The following is a 17,553-nucleotide window of genomic DNA, read 5'->3' on the forward strand; positions in this document are numbered from 1 at the left end:
TTATGTATATATTACATGCATATATAACATTATATATTCTTAGTGTGTGTATAATATATATATTGAATGAACACATACACAGTTCTTACTGGAGTGGACAAAAAGTGAATGGCCAAACACCTTCCGGGTGAACTGTCATACCACCTATTAAACATAAATTACATTTCAAAAACAAGAGTGTGGTCAACAATTGTCAATTATATTAAGCATCAAAACCGCACACAATTCAAATTAACAAAACCTAATTACTAACTTGCTAAAAGGCACAATATGAATAGATAGAAGAATGAAGGTCTCACATTTTAAGCGTTCAATGACTGCTTTGAATTTTTCTTCCTCTCAGTAGATGAGAATATCATTGCTTGGTAGAGTTGGATGGCAGAGTAGAAAATTGTGTTCAATGGAAAAAAGATAACTACGGAGAGAAAGTAACTTGGTAAATTCGGGATACTCTTATGGACTTTGTCAGAATAAAGAAAGGAATGTGCAGATTTCACTAGATGTCTATTTAGAAAAGAAGAATGGTTTGAGATGATGGAGAAACATCTGGATGAGTGGAAGAATGAGTCACTGAGAGAATGATACAGTATAGAACTACTTTCCAATAAGCATTGCCTTATGAATTAAAAGTCAACTTTAATGAATCTCATGTCATTTCCATTCTAACTGTATATTTTGAACCTACTGATTCTGTCTCCACAACAAGTATCCAAAAATGTTCAGACCAAAATGTGGATTTTAGACACAAAATAAAAAAACTAAATACAAAATTGTATTTAGTAAGATACACATAATATTTATCAGATTGGATTTATCAACCATGGAATGAGTGCCCCTGAGTCCACATATTATGTGTTGTGTGATTGTCATGTGCTTGTGGGATACTTGGCAGCATCCCTGGCCTCTACCCACTGCATATGTGTTTAAAATGATCCTTGTCTTGGAAGGGCTATGTATCATGCCAAAACTATAAAAAAGAAGTTTGCATATGCATGCTGCTCGTTGTGTGTTAGAGGCATAATGTTCTTTAAAAAGGTTAGAATATTCAAACTTGTTTTTGATATAAAATGCAGTCTGATACTCTGAAGAAAAATGCCATAAATTCTAATTTATCTTGGATACATGCCAGCATGTCCTCTTGGGTAATACACTTAGTGCTGGGTGTAAGCCTTTCAATTCCACCTTCTTAAGATTTACTTCTGTATTCCAAGGTTCTCAAGAATCTCCAGAGTCAGTGCCTGGATGTGCCTTTTCTGGGACTGAAATACAGAGGAGTTGGACATTTTCACACCCTCTCTTCATACTGATCTGTTCATGATTACATTCTTTCACAGACTGCACTATTTATTATATTAAAATACATTCTCTTTAGTCTTCAGTGAGCAGTAGCTTACCTAAGTAGAACATCTAAATTTCATGAAAATACTATTTCTACCTAACAAAATTTTGGCGTTTTTCCTCATAGCTCAGATTGGTGTTGGTGTTGTGGGGAACTCACTGCCCTTTTTGTTTTATGTGTACATATTTTTCATTCACTCTCACTTGAGGAAGCCCATCCATTTGATTTCTATGCACCTCACATGGGTTAATGTTTTCAATATCATGTTCACATTGATCCCAGATGTCATGACATCCTTTGGAGTGAGACATTTCTTGGATGATGTTGGCTGCAAAGCAGTTTTGTATCTATACAGTTTCCCGGGCTCTTTCCATCTGCACCACCACTCTCCTGAGTACATTTCAAGCCATCACCATCAGCCCCAGTCATTCTAAATGGGCCTGGCTTAAACCTAAACTCTCTACCTGCATTTTCCCTTCCTTCCTTTTCTTCTGGGTCATGAACATGCTGATCTACATCAAAATTATTGAACGTGTAGAAGCCAGACGCAATTTCACTCATGTTGGTCGTGGGTATTCTCAAGTCTACTGTCACACTGGGCACATGGCACTCCACCCTTCAGTGTTACATACAACCATCATACTGGCTTGGGATCTCCTGTTTGTATTCCTCGTGGTCGGGACCAGCATCTACATGGTGAGCCTCCTCCACAGACACCACAGGAGAGCCCAGCATCTGCACAGCCCCGGCCTTTCTTCCCAGCCATCTCCCGAACACAGAGCCACCCACACCATCCTTCTGCTGGTCGGTTGCTTCACATTCTTTTATTGCTTAAATGCCTTCATGGCCTTCTATTCGTATTATATGACCGAGAAAAGCCTGAGACTGCAGATGATTAGTGAAGTTATTTCCTCATGCTACCCAACTATCTGCCCGTTTATCTTGGTGAAAAATAATAAAATAATTTCTCAATATATTTCACTTCTAAGATGGAAATTATCATTTCTCAAAGAGCATTCAATCACAATTTGATGCCTCACACTTCTGCAACAGAAGAGTCTCAATAATAATGTATATGAAGAAGAAAAAAATCCATCAATTGGGCAATTGGAATGTGACTACCTTTAATTGACACACTTCATACATTTTTAAAAGAGATGATAAACTCTTACTATGAATAATCATACATAAGTATCGTATAAACAATTTTCACACTGATTAAATGTTCAAGTTACTATTTGGGTTTTCTTTTTTCAGGCACAACTCTTTATTTTTGTTTTGTTTTGTTTTGTTTTTAAATCAGCGAACAAACTGGGTCCTAAAAGCTGCAGTGATCTAAGCAGCAGCAGGTCTGTGCCTTCGTTTTTGTCACTTTTAAATATGTTTACGTTATCAACTGCTGGCTCTACTCCTTTGCGTGAAATTCTGCAGCATACTTACTAATTGTAGTAAAGTTTCCTCCATCCCAGGGGGAAAAAAAAAACTACTCTGGAAGATAATTTTCACTGAAAATATAACCAAACTTCTTTAAGTGGATTGTGATAAGATTGTAAATGATATGAAAAAGAACATTTTAAAATGTGGCCCTCAACTTTAAGAAATGGTTTGCCTACACAAATTTTGGTAATTTTTTAAAGATAATATATTGTGCCCTCATATGGTCCTCAGAATTAAAGCATAATGAACAGGAAGAAAAAGGAAAACAATGCAGCCGAGTACTAAGGCAGAACATCTTGCCAGAAGTAATTAATGAAGGAAGAGTATATAATGAATATCAAGTGCAAAATTTCAGAGGGCTAACAAGGTAACAGTCTGTATTTTTCACTGTTACAGGCAAAGTGGATTCTGCAATTACTATTGCATTAAATGCACCAAATAAATCTCTCAAAATTGATACCATGGGGCACCATCTTAAGGTTTCCAGGCTGCAGCTGTGCATTATTTTTAAATGGTTTTCTTAAAATGTGGCACATATGCACCATGGAATACTGTGCAGCCATAAAAAGTGATAAGTTCATTTATTTTGCAGGGACATAGATGAAGCTGGAAACCATCATTCTCAGCAAAATAACACAAGAACAGAAAACCAAACACCACATGGTGTCACTCATAAGCGGAAGTTGAACAATGAAAACACAAGGACACAGAGAGGGGAACACCAAACACTGTGGCCTGTTGGGGGCTGAGGGACTAGGGGAGGGATAGCATTAAAAGAAATGCCTAATGTAGATGACGGGGTGATGGATGCAGCAAACCACCATGGCACATGTAACAAACTTGCAAGTTCTGTACATGTACTCATAATTAAAAATATAATAGTAAAATTTTAAAAATAATAAATAGAAAACGACACCAAAAAAATTAAACATAAATAAATAAATGGAATGGTGTTCTTAAATTTATTTTTTAAAAACATAACATAAGGTGTTAAAACTGGTGTAACAGCTCAATAGAATAAGTATTCCAGATTTCGGGATGGATGAGGAGGGAGATATTCAGAGCCCGTCACCAGATTCCCCCAAACTTGATCACAGTAGATTCATATGTGCTTTGTGGATGTGGGTAGCCAAAGACACCAGCTTGATGGATCTTTCTTTCTGCACCAAACACCACTGAGTTGCCTGGTCCCTTTAGCTGATGCAGAACCGTTAGGCAAGGAACACTGGCATCATCCAGGGTAATGTTCTTCAAGCCACTGACCAACCGATCAGGTCGAGGAGCTGCCACAGCCTTGGGGCCCTCACAGACTCACCAAACATTACAGACGCTGCACTTGCCAGTGCATGGAGTAAGAATCACTGAGAACTCCACCTCATCTCCTGCCTGTAGCCCAATGCCATCCTGAACTTCTTTCACATGGAAACAGAGCTTCCTGCTATCTCCTACTTCATAGTGAATGAAGCTAAACTGATCTTTCACAATTCCACTGTGGCCCTACACAGGGGTGTGATGTTGGAAGACATAGTTTGTGCATTTTGGCCCAGGACATACAACTGGAACTTGATGCCATCCCTTCTGCATGCCATCCACCCCCTTTGTGGGCCATCCCAATGATGTAAAATGTACAGACCTCACCTTCCATATCCCCCTCCTCCACAGTCTCAATCATTGCTTGTACTCAGTCTGTCTCGCATCAAAACTCCTCAGCAGGCGAGTGACTTTGCCACAGTAAATGATGAGATCAGCTTCCTCAAGAAAGCCATTCACTGAGTGTGTTTTGTTCACTTTTTCTGCACTGACTTTGTTGCCTTTGCCTTTGGACAAGCTATACTCGACCATGTCCCCCAGTCTCAGGCTATCAGCATCACCAGAGAACTCACCAGAATGGAAAAAGATTTCCTCATCATGATTGGCTATTTCAATAAATCCAAAATTATCCTTCAGAGATGCTACATAACCCAGGAGCCTCTTCAAGTTAGAATTATGACGTAAAAGTCACACACAGGTTGCAACCTGCTGTCCAGGCCTCTGTTTGTCACTAATACTAAATTCAAGCTTATCTCCTGTTTGAGGAGAAGCAGATCCTTCCACATCCTTGGCTTGAAAAGCAATAGTCAGTTTCATCCCAGACTCATCATAAGCAATAATGCCAAACTCGGCCTCCTTCTCTTTGCCTTTCTTTAGGCTCGTGGTTGTAGGGTTGGAAAAGTGGCTTCTGCCTGCCCAGAAAATGGCAACCAGAATGGAAATGAAATGAAAGCATGCCCTTGGGAAGTTTGTAAATCACAATATGCATGATTTGTCTGAGCAGAGAGCTTAACAGGAACCACAGTAAACTCTACTTCATCTGCAACATGGAGCTGGTTGCCATGCAGAACTTCACCTAAGTGGAAGAACATGCGAACATCATGATGCACACACTTGATGAAACCAAAGCCGTCTCTCATGGCAGCAACCACACCCATTTCTTGGGCTTCATTAGTGACTGAAATGTATTTGACAGAACTTCTATATGGCTTGCTTGTTCTAATTTGTCACGTCAGTCTGTCGAGATATTAAACCTAACATGGTCACCTTCCATCAGGGTCACCTTGGATTATGTATCTTTGTCTTCAAAGGGAGACACACTTCTTCTGCAACAGACGAGTCTCAATAATGATTTATATTAAGAAAAATCCTGCAGTTTTTGGGCAATCGGAATGTGACATGTTTGAATTGACATGTTTCATTAAAAGAGATTATAAAGTCTTACTATAAATAATCATACGTAAGTATCATATATGCAATTGTTACATTGATTATATGTTCAAGCATTAATTTGGGGATTAAATGGCATATTACATATAATTTAGTTTTTCTGCTTGTTTTCTGCTCCTTTTAATGCAACTATTGAAATATGTAAAATTGCATCTAGACTTTGCATTATATTTCTGTCAAACTGCACTGCTCTAAGCAACTTTTTAAAATTCATTCAACAAATATATTTGTCCACCTCACATATTCCAGGCAGTATTTTAGGGGTTGGATGTTTATCAGTGACCTAAACATACAGAACACAATAACTAGAGAGAGTTATAGAATGTTCATGCTATAGAAAAAATATATGTATGGATGGTAAGAGCTATAAAGAGTAGTGCAGATTGAGAGTTTCAAAGTACTTGGAGATTCACGCCTTTACCTGGACTAGAATTCTTTGGTATGTGTCTCGTGTTTGCATAAATCCACCCATAAGGACACCCATACCTTATCAGGGTTATGCTGACACATTTGTGGTCAATGGTATGTCTTCTTGTTCAATGGGGCTTCATCTCTTTGACCGAGACAATTGGAAATTTTTCTTTTGAAAATATTTCATATCCAACTGAAGCTTCATCATTAAGCACTCCCTTCTTCAAAAGTCCTTGGTAATATTTTGCCGTTTAGTTTTTTTCTTTGCCAGTTTTGAAGTACAGCAAAAATGGTAAACGTACAGAATTAAAACAAATCCTGAATCTTTACAGTGTACACTACCAGGTAAACCCACACCCAGATCAAGAAGCAGAGCATCAACAGCTTCTAGAAGTCCCTGGGACCCCACTCGGTATCTCTGCCCTAAGGGCGTCTGCTAACATTAAGAAAAACACCATCTACTCCAATCATTTTCAGCATGAACTCTTCTCAATCATTTTACAGAATCTAGGTTGAGCTCTATCTGAGACGTCTCAAGTATGATCACATCATGATTCATGTCCTATTCTGTGTCCATGGGGCGCATCTGTAGACCTCCCCCACCAGGGCTCCCCTTGCTTCCCTTTACATTGCATCTGATCTACTCATGAAATGTAAGACCCAAAGTCAGTAGAATCTGAATTTAAAACAGCCATGTTCAAAATGCATTGTGACAGGAACAATCCCATCCTAATCTGAGCTAAAAACATGAATAGAGTGTAAATTAGTTCAACCATTGTGGAAGACAGTGTGGCGATTCCTCAAGGACCTAGAAATAGAAATTCCATTTGACCCGGCAATCCCATTACTGGGTATATATCCAAAGGATTATAAATCATTCTACTATAAGGACATATGCACAAGAATGTTCATTGCAGCACTGTTTACAATAGCAAAGACCTGGAACCAAAACAAATGTCCATCGATGATAGACTGTACAGGGAAAATGTGGCACATATACACCATGGAATATTATGCAGCCATAAAAAACGATGAGTTCATGTCCTTTTTAGGGACATGGATGAACCTGGAGACCATCATTCTTAGCAAACTGACACAAGAACAGAAAATAAAATACAGCATGTTCTCACTCATAGGTGGGTGTTGAACAATGAAAACACATGGACACAGGGAGGGGAGCACTACACACTGGGGTCTCTTGGGAGGAAAAGGGGAGGGACAGCGGGGGTGGGGAGTTGGGGAGAGATAGCATGGGGAGAAGTGCCAGATACAGGTGAAGGGAAGGAAGGCAGCAAATCACACTGCCACGTGTGTACCTATGCAACTATCTTGCATGTTCTTCACATGTACCCCAAAACTTAAAATGCAATAAAAAAAAACATGAATAGACAATTCTCAAAAGAAGATCTAAAAATGGCCAGCAAACGTGAAAAAAAGTGCTCAAAATCACTCATCAGGGAAATGTAAATCAAAACCACAATGCAATCCCACCTCACTCTTGAAAGGATGGCCATAATCAAGGAATTAAGAAATAATGGATCTGGATGTGGTGAAAAGGGAACACTTGGACAAAGCTGGTGGGAATGTAAACTACTAAAACCACTACGGAAAACCACGTGAAGAGTCCTTAAAGAACTAACAGTAGATCTACCACTTTATCCAGGGGTCCCACTTCTGAGCATCTACCCAGAGGAAGCAAAGTCATTCTACGAACAAGATACCTGCACACACATGTATATGGCAGCACAATCCATAATTTCAAAAATATGAAACCAGCTCAAATTTCTATCAGTCAATAAATTGATAAAGAAAATGTGAAATCCAAGAGCTGGTTTTTTGAAAAGATCAACAAAATAGACAGACCACTAGCCAGATTGATTAAAAAGAAAAGAGAGAACAACCAAATAGATGCAATAAAAAATGATAAAGGGGAAATCACCACAGACTCCACAGAAATTCAAACCATCATCAGAGAATATTACAAACAACTCTATGCACATAAACTAGTAAACCTGGAAGAAATGGATAAATTCCTGGACTCCTGCATCCTCCCAAGCCTAAACCAGGAGGAAGCTGAAACTATGAATAGACCAATAACAAGGTCAGAAGTCGAGGCAACAATTAAGAGCCTACCACACAAAAAAAGCCCAGATCCAGACGGGTTCACAGCCGAATTCTACCAGACACACAAAGAGGAGCTGGTACCATTTCTTCTAAAACTATTTCAAACAATCCAAAAAGAGGGAATACTTCCCAAATCATTTTACGAGACCAACATCATCCTGATACCAAAACCCGGCAGAGACCCAACAAGAAAAGAAAACTTCAGGCCAATATCCATGATGAACATAGATGCAAAAATCTTCAATAAAATATTGGCAAGCCGAATGCAACAGCAAATCAAAAAACTTATTCACCATGATCAAGTAGGATTTATCCCGGGGATGCAAGGCTGGTTCAACATACGCAAGTCTATAAACGTAATTCACCACATAAACAGAACCAAAAACAAAAACCACATGATTATCTCAATTGACGCAGAGAAGGCATTTGACAAAATTCAACAGCCCTTTATGCTACAAACCCTCAATAAACTCGGTATCGATGGAACGTATCTCAAAGTAATAAAAGCTATTTATGACAAACCAACAGCCAATATCATACTGAATGGGCAAAAACTGGAAGCATTCCCTTTGAAATCTGGCACTAGGCAAGGATGCCCTCTTTCACCACTCCTATTCAATATAGTACTGGAAGTTCTAGCCAGAGCAATCAGGCAAGAAAAAGAAATAAAGGGTATTCAAATAGGAAAGGAGGAAGCCAAATTGTCTCTATTTTCAGATGACATGATAGTATACCTAGAAGGCCCCATCACCTCAGCCCAAAAACTCCTGAAACTGATAAGCAACTTCAGCAAAGTCTCAGGATATAAAATCAATGTGCAAAAATCACAAGCATTCATCTACACCAATAACAGACTTAAAGAAAGCCAAATCAAGAACGAACTGCCATTCACAATTGCTACAAAAAGAATAAAATACCTTGGAATACAACTCACAAGGAACGTAAGGGACCTCTTCAAGGAGAACTACAAACCACTGCTCAACGAAATCAGAGAGGACACAAACAGATGGAGAAACATTCCATGTTCATGGTTAGGAAGAACTAACATCGTGAAAATGGCTATACTGCCCAAAGTAATTTACAGAATCAACGCTATCCCCATCAAGCTACCATTGACTTTCTTCACAGAACTGGAAAAAACCACCATGAACTTCATATGGAACCAAAAGAGAGCCCGCATAGCCAAGTCAATTCTAAGCAAAAAGAACACAGCGGGGGGCATCACACTACCAGATTTCAAACTATACTACAAGGCCACAGTAATCAAAACAGCATGGTACTGGTACCAAAACAGAGATATAGACCAATGGAACAAAACAGAGGCACCAAAGGCAACACAACATATCTACAACTATACAATCTTTGATAAACCTGACAAAAACAAGCAAGGGGGAAAGGATTCCCTGTTTAACAAATGGTGTTGGGAAAACTGGCTAGCCATGTGCAGAAAGCAGAAACTGGACCCCTTCCTGACACCTTACACTAAAATTAACTCCAGATGGATTAAAGACTTAAACATAAGACCTGGCACGATAAAAACCCTAGAAGGAAATCTAGGCAAAACTATCCAGGACATAGGAGTAGGCAAGGACTTCATGAACAAAACACCAAAAGCATTGGCAACAAAAGCCAAAATAGACAAATGGGACCTAATGAAACTCCACAGCTTCTACACGGCAAAAGAAACAGTCACTAGAGTGAATCGGCAACCAACAGAATGGGAAAAAATTTTTGCAGTTTACCCATCTGACAAAGGGCTGATATCCAGAATTTACAAAGAACTCAAACAGATTTACAGGAAAAAAACAAACAAGCCCATTCAAAAGTGGGCAAAGGATATGAATAGACACTTTACGAAAGAAGACATATATGAGGCCAACAATCATATGAAAAAATGCTCATCGTAACTGGTCATCAGAGAGATGCAAATCAAAACCACATTGAGATACCATCTCACGCCAGTTAGAATGGCGATCATTAAAAAATCTGGAGACAACAGATGCTGGAGAGGATGTGGAGAAAAAGGAACACTTTTACACTGTTGGTGGGAGTGTAAATTAGTTCAACCATTGTGGAAGACAGTGTGGCGATTCCTCAAGGCCTTAGAAATAGAAATTCCATTTGACCCAGCAATCCCATTACTGGGTATATATCCAAAAGACTATAAATCGTTCTACTATAAGGACACATGTACACGAATGTTCATTGCAGCACTGTTTACAATAGCAAAGACCTGGAATCAACCCAAATGCCCATCGATAATAGACTGGATTGGAAAAATGTGGCACATATACACCATGGAATATTATGCAGCAATCAGAAATGATGAGTTTGTGTCGTTTGTAGGGACATGGATGAATCTGGAGAACGTCATCCTCAGCAAACTGACACAAGAACAGAAAATGAAACACTGCATATTCTCACTCATAGGCGGGTGATGAAAAATGAGAACAGATGGACACAGAAAGGGGAGCATTAAACACTGGGGTCTATTGGGAAGAAAAGGGGAGGGCCAGTGGGAGGGGGCGGTGGGGAGGGATAGCCTGGGGAGAAATGCCAAATGTGGGTGAAGGGGAGAAGGAAAGAAAAGCACACTGACATGTGTGTTCCTGCGCAACTGTCTTGCATGCTCTGCTCATGTACCCCAAAACCTAAAATCCAATAAAAAATTAAAAAAAAAAAAAAAAAAGAAAGAAAATGTGGTAGGGCCGGGCGCGGTGGCTCAAGCCTGTAATCCCAGCATTTTGGGAGGCTGAGGCGGGTGGATCACAAGGTCAAGAGATCGAGACCATCCTGGTCAACATGGTGAAACCCCGTCTCTACTAAAAATACAAAAAATTAGCTGGGCATGGTGGCGTGTGCCTGTAATCCCAGCTACTCAGGAGGCTGAGGCAGGAGAATTGCCTGAACCCAGGAGGCGGAGGTTGCAGTGAGCCAAGATCGCACCATTGCACTCCAGCCTGGGTAACAAGAGAGAAACTCCGTCTCAAAAAAAACAAAAAAGAAAAGAAAGAAATGCTCCAGAAGGTTTACTTCAAAGAAGCATACCATTAAAAACAAAAAAACTATTAAAGAAAGAAAGAAAATGTGGTATATATATATATATAAATATCACAAAATTGTCCTTGGCCATGAAAAGGACCAAAATAATGGCATTCACCGCAACCTGGATGGATTAAATTGGAGACCATTACTCTTTTTTTTTTTTTTTTTTTTTTTTTTTTGAGATGATTCTCACTGTAACCTCTGCCTCCCGGGTTCAAGTAATTCTCCCCCTCAGCCTCGCGAGTAGCCGGTATCACAAGCATGCACCACCAAGCCTGGCTAATTTTTGTATTTTTAGTAGAGACAGGGTTTCACAGTCTTGGTCAGGCTGGTCTTTAACTCCTAACCTCATAATCCAACCACCTCAGCCTCCCAAAGTGCTGGAATTACAGGATGAGCCACTGCGCCTGGCCTGGAGGCCATTATTCTCAGTGAAATAACTCAGGAATGGAAAGCCAAACTTGGTATGTTCTCACTCACAAGTGGGAGGTAAACTCTGAGGACACAAATGCATAAAAATGATACAAGGGACTTTGGGACTTGGGGGAAAGGGTGGGAGAGGGAGTGGAATAAAAGACTACACATTGGGTACAGTGTACACTGCTCGAGTGATGGGTGCAAGAGAATCTCAGAAATCACCACTAAAAAATGTATACATGTAACCAAACACTACCTGTTCCCCAAAAACTTACTAAACTAAAAATGAAAAAAAGAAAGCAACATATTATATTGTCTGGGTAGAAATACAAAAAAAATACATTCTGATTGTAAATGAAAACATTTTACTGAATAAATTATATCAATATTTATTTATTGAAGAACGTGAACATCTTAAAAATGGAAAATACAGAGAAAGTGGTTCTCATCAAAATAATATTTTTGGACTGGCATCATGTCTTGTGAGGCAACGTGGATGTAGCTCATGGCCATTATCCTCAGTGAAATAATGCAGGAACAGAACATTGAATATACAAGTTCTCATTTATAAATGGAAATTGAACATTGTTTACTCATGGACATAAAGATGGCAATAATAGACACTAGCTATGGAATGGGGGGAATGGTTGAAAAACTCACATTGGATACTAGGCTTACTATCTAAGTGAGGGTATCATTTGCATCTAAACTCTCAGCATCACACAATATGACCATGTAACCAAACTACACGTGTAGTTTGGTTGAATTGAATCTAAAAGTTGAAATTATAAAAATAAGCACTTATGAATGTTTAACCCCAAGCAAAAGGGAGAAATATATTAATTTTAGAAGTACCAATAAACCACCGTATCCTCGTTGATCCTCATGATGGTTCAGATACAATAAAACTCAATGTCCTGCGTGATGCACGTGCCTTCTGCAACAGGAAGGAAGTTGAACCGTGTCATAAAAGCAGAAGACACTACAGAGTCCAATCAAAAAGAAAATCTGTCCTCTTGGGTCCTGCTCGGCAGTCACATTATATTAAGGGCTGTGGTAATTTCCACCAACTGAGTGAACAGTAACTTTTAATGACTTCCAAGATCCTGAAGTTTACTTTCTAATGAAGTTCAACTTGGGAAAACATACATCCTCAAAAGTTCACCTTGCACTCCTGGTTAAGAAACATAATAATTGATCAGGAATCCCATTTGCTTCTGGGAGGGTGATTTGTTGCTGCTCTGGGTGCATCAAAATGATGGACAGTAAACAAGGTCGCTGAGGAAGCAGGTGACATGGTAATGCATGTCCACTGGGAGGAGAACTCCTGCCACCTGTCCCTGATATACACTCACTGTGTGTCAGACCCAGCCTTTCCAAGATGCCTCACTGTCGTGGAAAAGCCGCCTGCCTTTAGTTAGGATTCTGCAACCCTTCAGCCTTGGCAAAAAGAGGGGGGGTATGAAGAGCTTTTCCATATTCTCATTCCCCATTCTGTGCTTTCTTACGTAGACTTCAGTTATTTCTTTCAGATGCATGTTTCTGACTTCGTTTCTGTTGTAATGTGCCTCTGTCTTTCATTCCTGTTATTGACATGTACTCCTTTATGTTCCATCTGTTTTCACTTTCTTCAGTCTTCCATTACTATCATTACTTAGTATCTCATGCATTTATTGGTGGATGACGTGTATTCATTGAGTGCTTGCGTATTTTCTCCTTTAATTTATTGTGGCCAATCATACAGAGGTTTATAATGCCAAACTTATCTTACATTTTTGAATAATTCCTTAGCTGTTGTCTGAATATTTTTATGTAGCATGCAATTTACTTTCTCACTGATTTTCTTTTTCACTTGGTTTATGAAATAGTCTTGACAACGTACTTTTCATGCAATCTTTATTACATTTTGCCATCAAGTTTGTGCTATCCTTGCAATGTGACTAACAGAACATTCTTTCCATATCCATAGAAGTAATTTGCACATATATTTTCTATCTGGAGTATTTGGCATCCTGAAGCATTCTTTGGGATTTCTTATTGGTACAACTTTTGCCCTTATTCAACTTTACCTTGGGAAGCTGGCCCATTTACGGCTCTCTCCAGCTGTATATCCTTTATGATACGTTAAGTCTTCTAGGAATTTGCCAATATCTCCTAAATTTCCAAATTTATGGGCACAGTTTATCTTTGTAAAAACGTTTGTAGGTTTTTCAGAGGTTTGCTAATTTAATACTTCTTAGCAAGAAGCTGAATTCTGACATTCTTTCCACTTTGGCTAGTTTGGTGTTATTCTGCCTTTGCCTATATCAATCCCCTCTCTTGCTGTAGGATTCCCTTGGGTAACCCTTTTCAAATGCCATTATTTTCTTCAAAGGTTCTTATCTGGTCTCCACGTTTATTTCCATAATGGACATTCCACACTGCTTTTTCCTTATAAAGCTTTTATTTTCACTTTGTGGTTACTAAGAATTGCTTTAGTATTAAAAATATTGAAAAATTGGGTTTTTCTAAATAATTATCCTTTTAGTTATATTTTCCTATAACTGCCTTTAAGTAATTATTCTGTTACATTAAACTTTTGAAGCTTTTTGACCCTTGCTTCATTGATTGCTGTTTACACCTACACTTGGTCCATATGTGCCTGAGAAGGAAAGGTGGGTATTTCACAGTCCCTGAGTGTGTCAATTTTTATAGCAGGTAGTTGAAGAAGATGAAATAACATGATCACATTTTTAATATCCAGCTCTCATTTCTTTTCTTTCCATTGGTTCTGTTAATTTTTAAGAGACTGGTTAAAATCTTCCCCGTCAGTGGTCGATTTTCTTATTTCTTCTTCTAATATTCTGTTCTCACTTAAACATTTTGAAGGCATGTATATTTATATATACAAATTTAAAGCTTGTATTGCTATTGAAATGACTTTGTTAATATCCAGTAATTCTGTTTCCTTAACATTTGTTTTATGTTATTGGATGTGCACTAGATTTCTGCTAGATTTTATAGAGTTTCATCTTCTTTAGATTATTTTGAACCATTCTGTGTCTTTTTTTCTTAATATGAATCAAGATACATGCTCGTCTCGATGTCTAGTTTTTCAGATGGTCTCTGCAGCTTCCTTTTGATTAACACTTTCAGAGCATATCTTCTTACATCCTATTACTTTTGACCTACATATGTTTTCTGTATTTACAATAGGAATCTGTAAGACAGTGCATACCTGTGGTATGATCTCTTTCAGTCTTTCTTTCTCTGCCATTGTTTAGTGTGTTTAGTCTATTTTCATTTATAACTTTTTCTCAGATGTATTGAGGTCTTAATGATAAATGGAACACTATATTTTATGTGGAAAACATGTGACCTTATGATCTGATATATCATAAAATGATTACCACGACCATTCTAATTAGCAAATGCATCTTTTCACATAGCTGCCTGCGTGATGGGGTGGGGGATGCAGGAGCACTTAAGACCTCCTTTGCTAGCAAATTTTAAATAAACAACAGTATTATTAACTAAGGTGATAATGTTTTACCTGAGATTTCCAGAAGTATTTCATCTTTTTTTAATTTTTTTTTCACTATCTCCAGTAATGGCTATAAGCAAACTATTTCATCTTACAACTGAACATCTGTATGCTTTGACTAACTTCTCCACATCTTTCCCATACCTCAGCCCTGGCCACCACATTTCTACTCTGTTGCTCTGAGCTAGACATCTCTAGATTCCACAAATGAGATCAGAGATTATTTGCCTTTCCATGTCTGGTTTCTTTTACTTAATATAATGGGCTTCATCTGTGTTGCCACAAATGGCAGAATTTCCTTTTTTTTTCTGACCTAAGAATATATACTAACATATATAGGTATGTGTGTGTGTAATATGTGTATGTGTTTAATATGTATATCATATTGTTTGTTCATGATATATGGTGTGTGTAATATATTACATACATAAAATATAAAAGGTATATAACTTATAGATTAATATAATTATATGTTATATAATTATACATATATTACCTATATATCATATTTGTGTGTGTACATTATATATATGTGTGTATAATATATATACACACATAACAAATAGTTCTTACTGAAGTGGACAAGACATAAATGGCTAAACAGCTTGTAGGTGACCTGTCACACCAACTATTAAACATAAATTACATTTCAAAATAAAGTGTATGGCCAACAATTGTCAATTATATCAAGTATCAAAATGTCAGACAACTCAAAGTAATACAACCTAAATTACAAACTTGCTATAAGGCACAAAATAAGTGCATGGAAGAATAAGAGTCTCATGTTTTAGGTGTTCAATACGTGCCTTGGATTTTTCTTTCTCTCAGTAGATAATGAGAATATAGTTGCTGTGGTAGAGTTGGATGGCAGAGTAGAGAATTGCATTCAATGGAAATAAGATAACAATAGAGAGAAGATAACTTGGTAAGTTCAGGACACTCTTATGGACTTTGTCAGTGTAAAGAAAGGAATGCGCAGATTTCACTGGATGTCTATTTAGGAAAGAAGGATGGTTTTACATGATGGAAACATCTGGATGAGTGGAAGAATGAGTCGCTGAGAGGATGATACAGTAAACAACTCTATACTCCAATAAGCATAGAAGCAGTGATCACCTTATTAATTTCAATGTCAACTTCAGTGAATGTCATGTCATTCCCATTATAACTGCATATTTTGAACCTACAGATTCTGTCTCCACAACAAGCATCCAAAAATGTTCAGACCAAAATGTAAATTGTACACGTTGTATTAAGATACATATAACATTTATCAGATTGGATTTATCAACCACGGAATGATTGCCACCTGAGTCCACATATTTTGTGTTGTGTGGTTGTCATGTGCTTGAGGGATACTTAGCAGCATCCCTGGCTTCTACCCACTGCATATTAGTAGCTCCTCAGCAAATTGACCAAACTGCACATCTGTGAACGCTGCCAGTAGATCCCTGGAGATGGCTGGGGAGAGGCTGAAAGGCTTTTCTTGAAAAACTCTGTGTTAGGTAAGTATTGAAAATGATCCTTGTCTTGCAAGGACTGTGTATCCCACCAAAACTATGAAAAAGTTTACATATGCATGCTACTCTATGTGTTGGAGGCATAATGCTCTTTGCAAAAGTTACAAGATTGAAACCTATTTTTGATATAAAATGCAGTAGTACCCTGAAGAAAAATGCCTTAAAATTCAAATTTATCTTGCATACATGCCAGCATGTCCTCCTAAGTAATACACTTAGTGCCGGGTGTTAGCCTTTCAATTCCACCTTCTTCATAACATTTACTTCTGTATTTCTAGGTTCTCAAGAATCTCCAGAGAGTCAGTTTCTGGATATGACACATCCCGACTGAAATACAGAGGAACTGGATATTTTCACACCTTCTCTTCATCCAGACCTGCTCATGATTACATTCTTCCACAGATTGCATTACTTATCATTTCAAAACACATTATCTTTAGCATTCAATGAGGAGTAGCTTACCTAAATAGAACATCAAAACATCATGAAAATACTATTTCTAAGTGATGAAATTTTGGCATTTTCCTCATAGCTCAGATTGGTGTTGGTGTTGTGGGGAACTCACTGCCCTTTGTGTTTTATGTGTACATATTTTTCATTCACTCTCATTTGGGAAAGCCCATCCATCTGATTTTTATGCACCTCACATTGGTCAATGTTATCACCATCACGTTTATGTTGATCCTGGATGTCGCAGCATCCTTTGGAGTGAGACATTTTTTGGACGATGTTGGCTGCAAAGCAGTTTTGTATATATACAGAGTTTCCCGGGCTCTTTTCATCTGCACCACCACTCTCCTGAGTATATTTCAGGCCATCACCATCAGCCCCAGTCATTCTATATGGGGCCGGCTTAAACCTAAACTCTCCAGCTGCATTTTTCCCTCTTTTCTTTCTTTCTGGATCCTCAACATGCTGATCTACATCCATGTTATTGAAACTGTAGAAGCCAGAAACAATTTCACTCATGTTGGTCG

General features: G+C 38.2%; 1 pseudogene; it reads right to left on the reverse strand.

The window, feature by feature from the left end:
* Positions 1-3,844: 3,844 nt before the first annotated feature.
* Positions 3,845-5,244, reverse strand: LOC100400379 (cold shock domain-containing protein E1 pseudogene; annotated as a pseudogene).
* Between the last annotated feature and the right edge of the window lie 12,309 nt (positions 5,245-17,553).

Source organism: Callithrix jacchus, chromosome 22, assembly GCF_049354715.1.
Source record: "Callithrix jacchus isolate 240 chromosome 22, calJac240_pri, whole genome shotgun sequence".
NCBI classification, from domain to species: domain Eukaryota; kingdom Metazoa; phylum Chordata; class Mammalia; order Primates; family Cebidae; genus Callithrix; species Callithrix jacchus.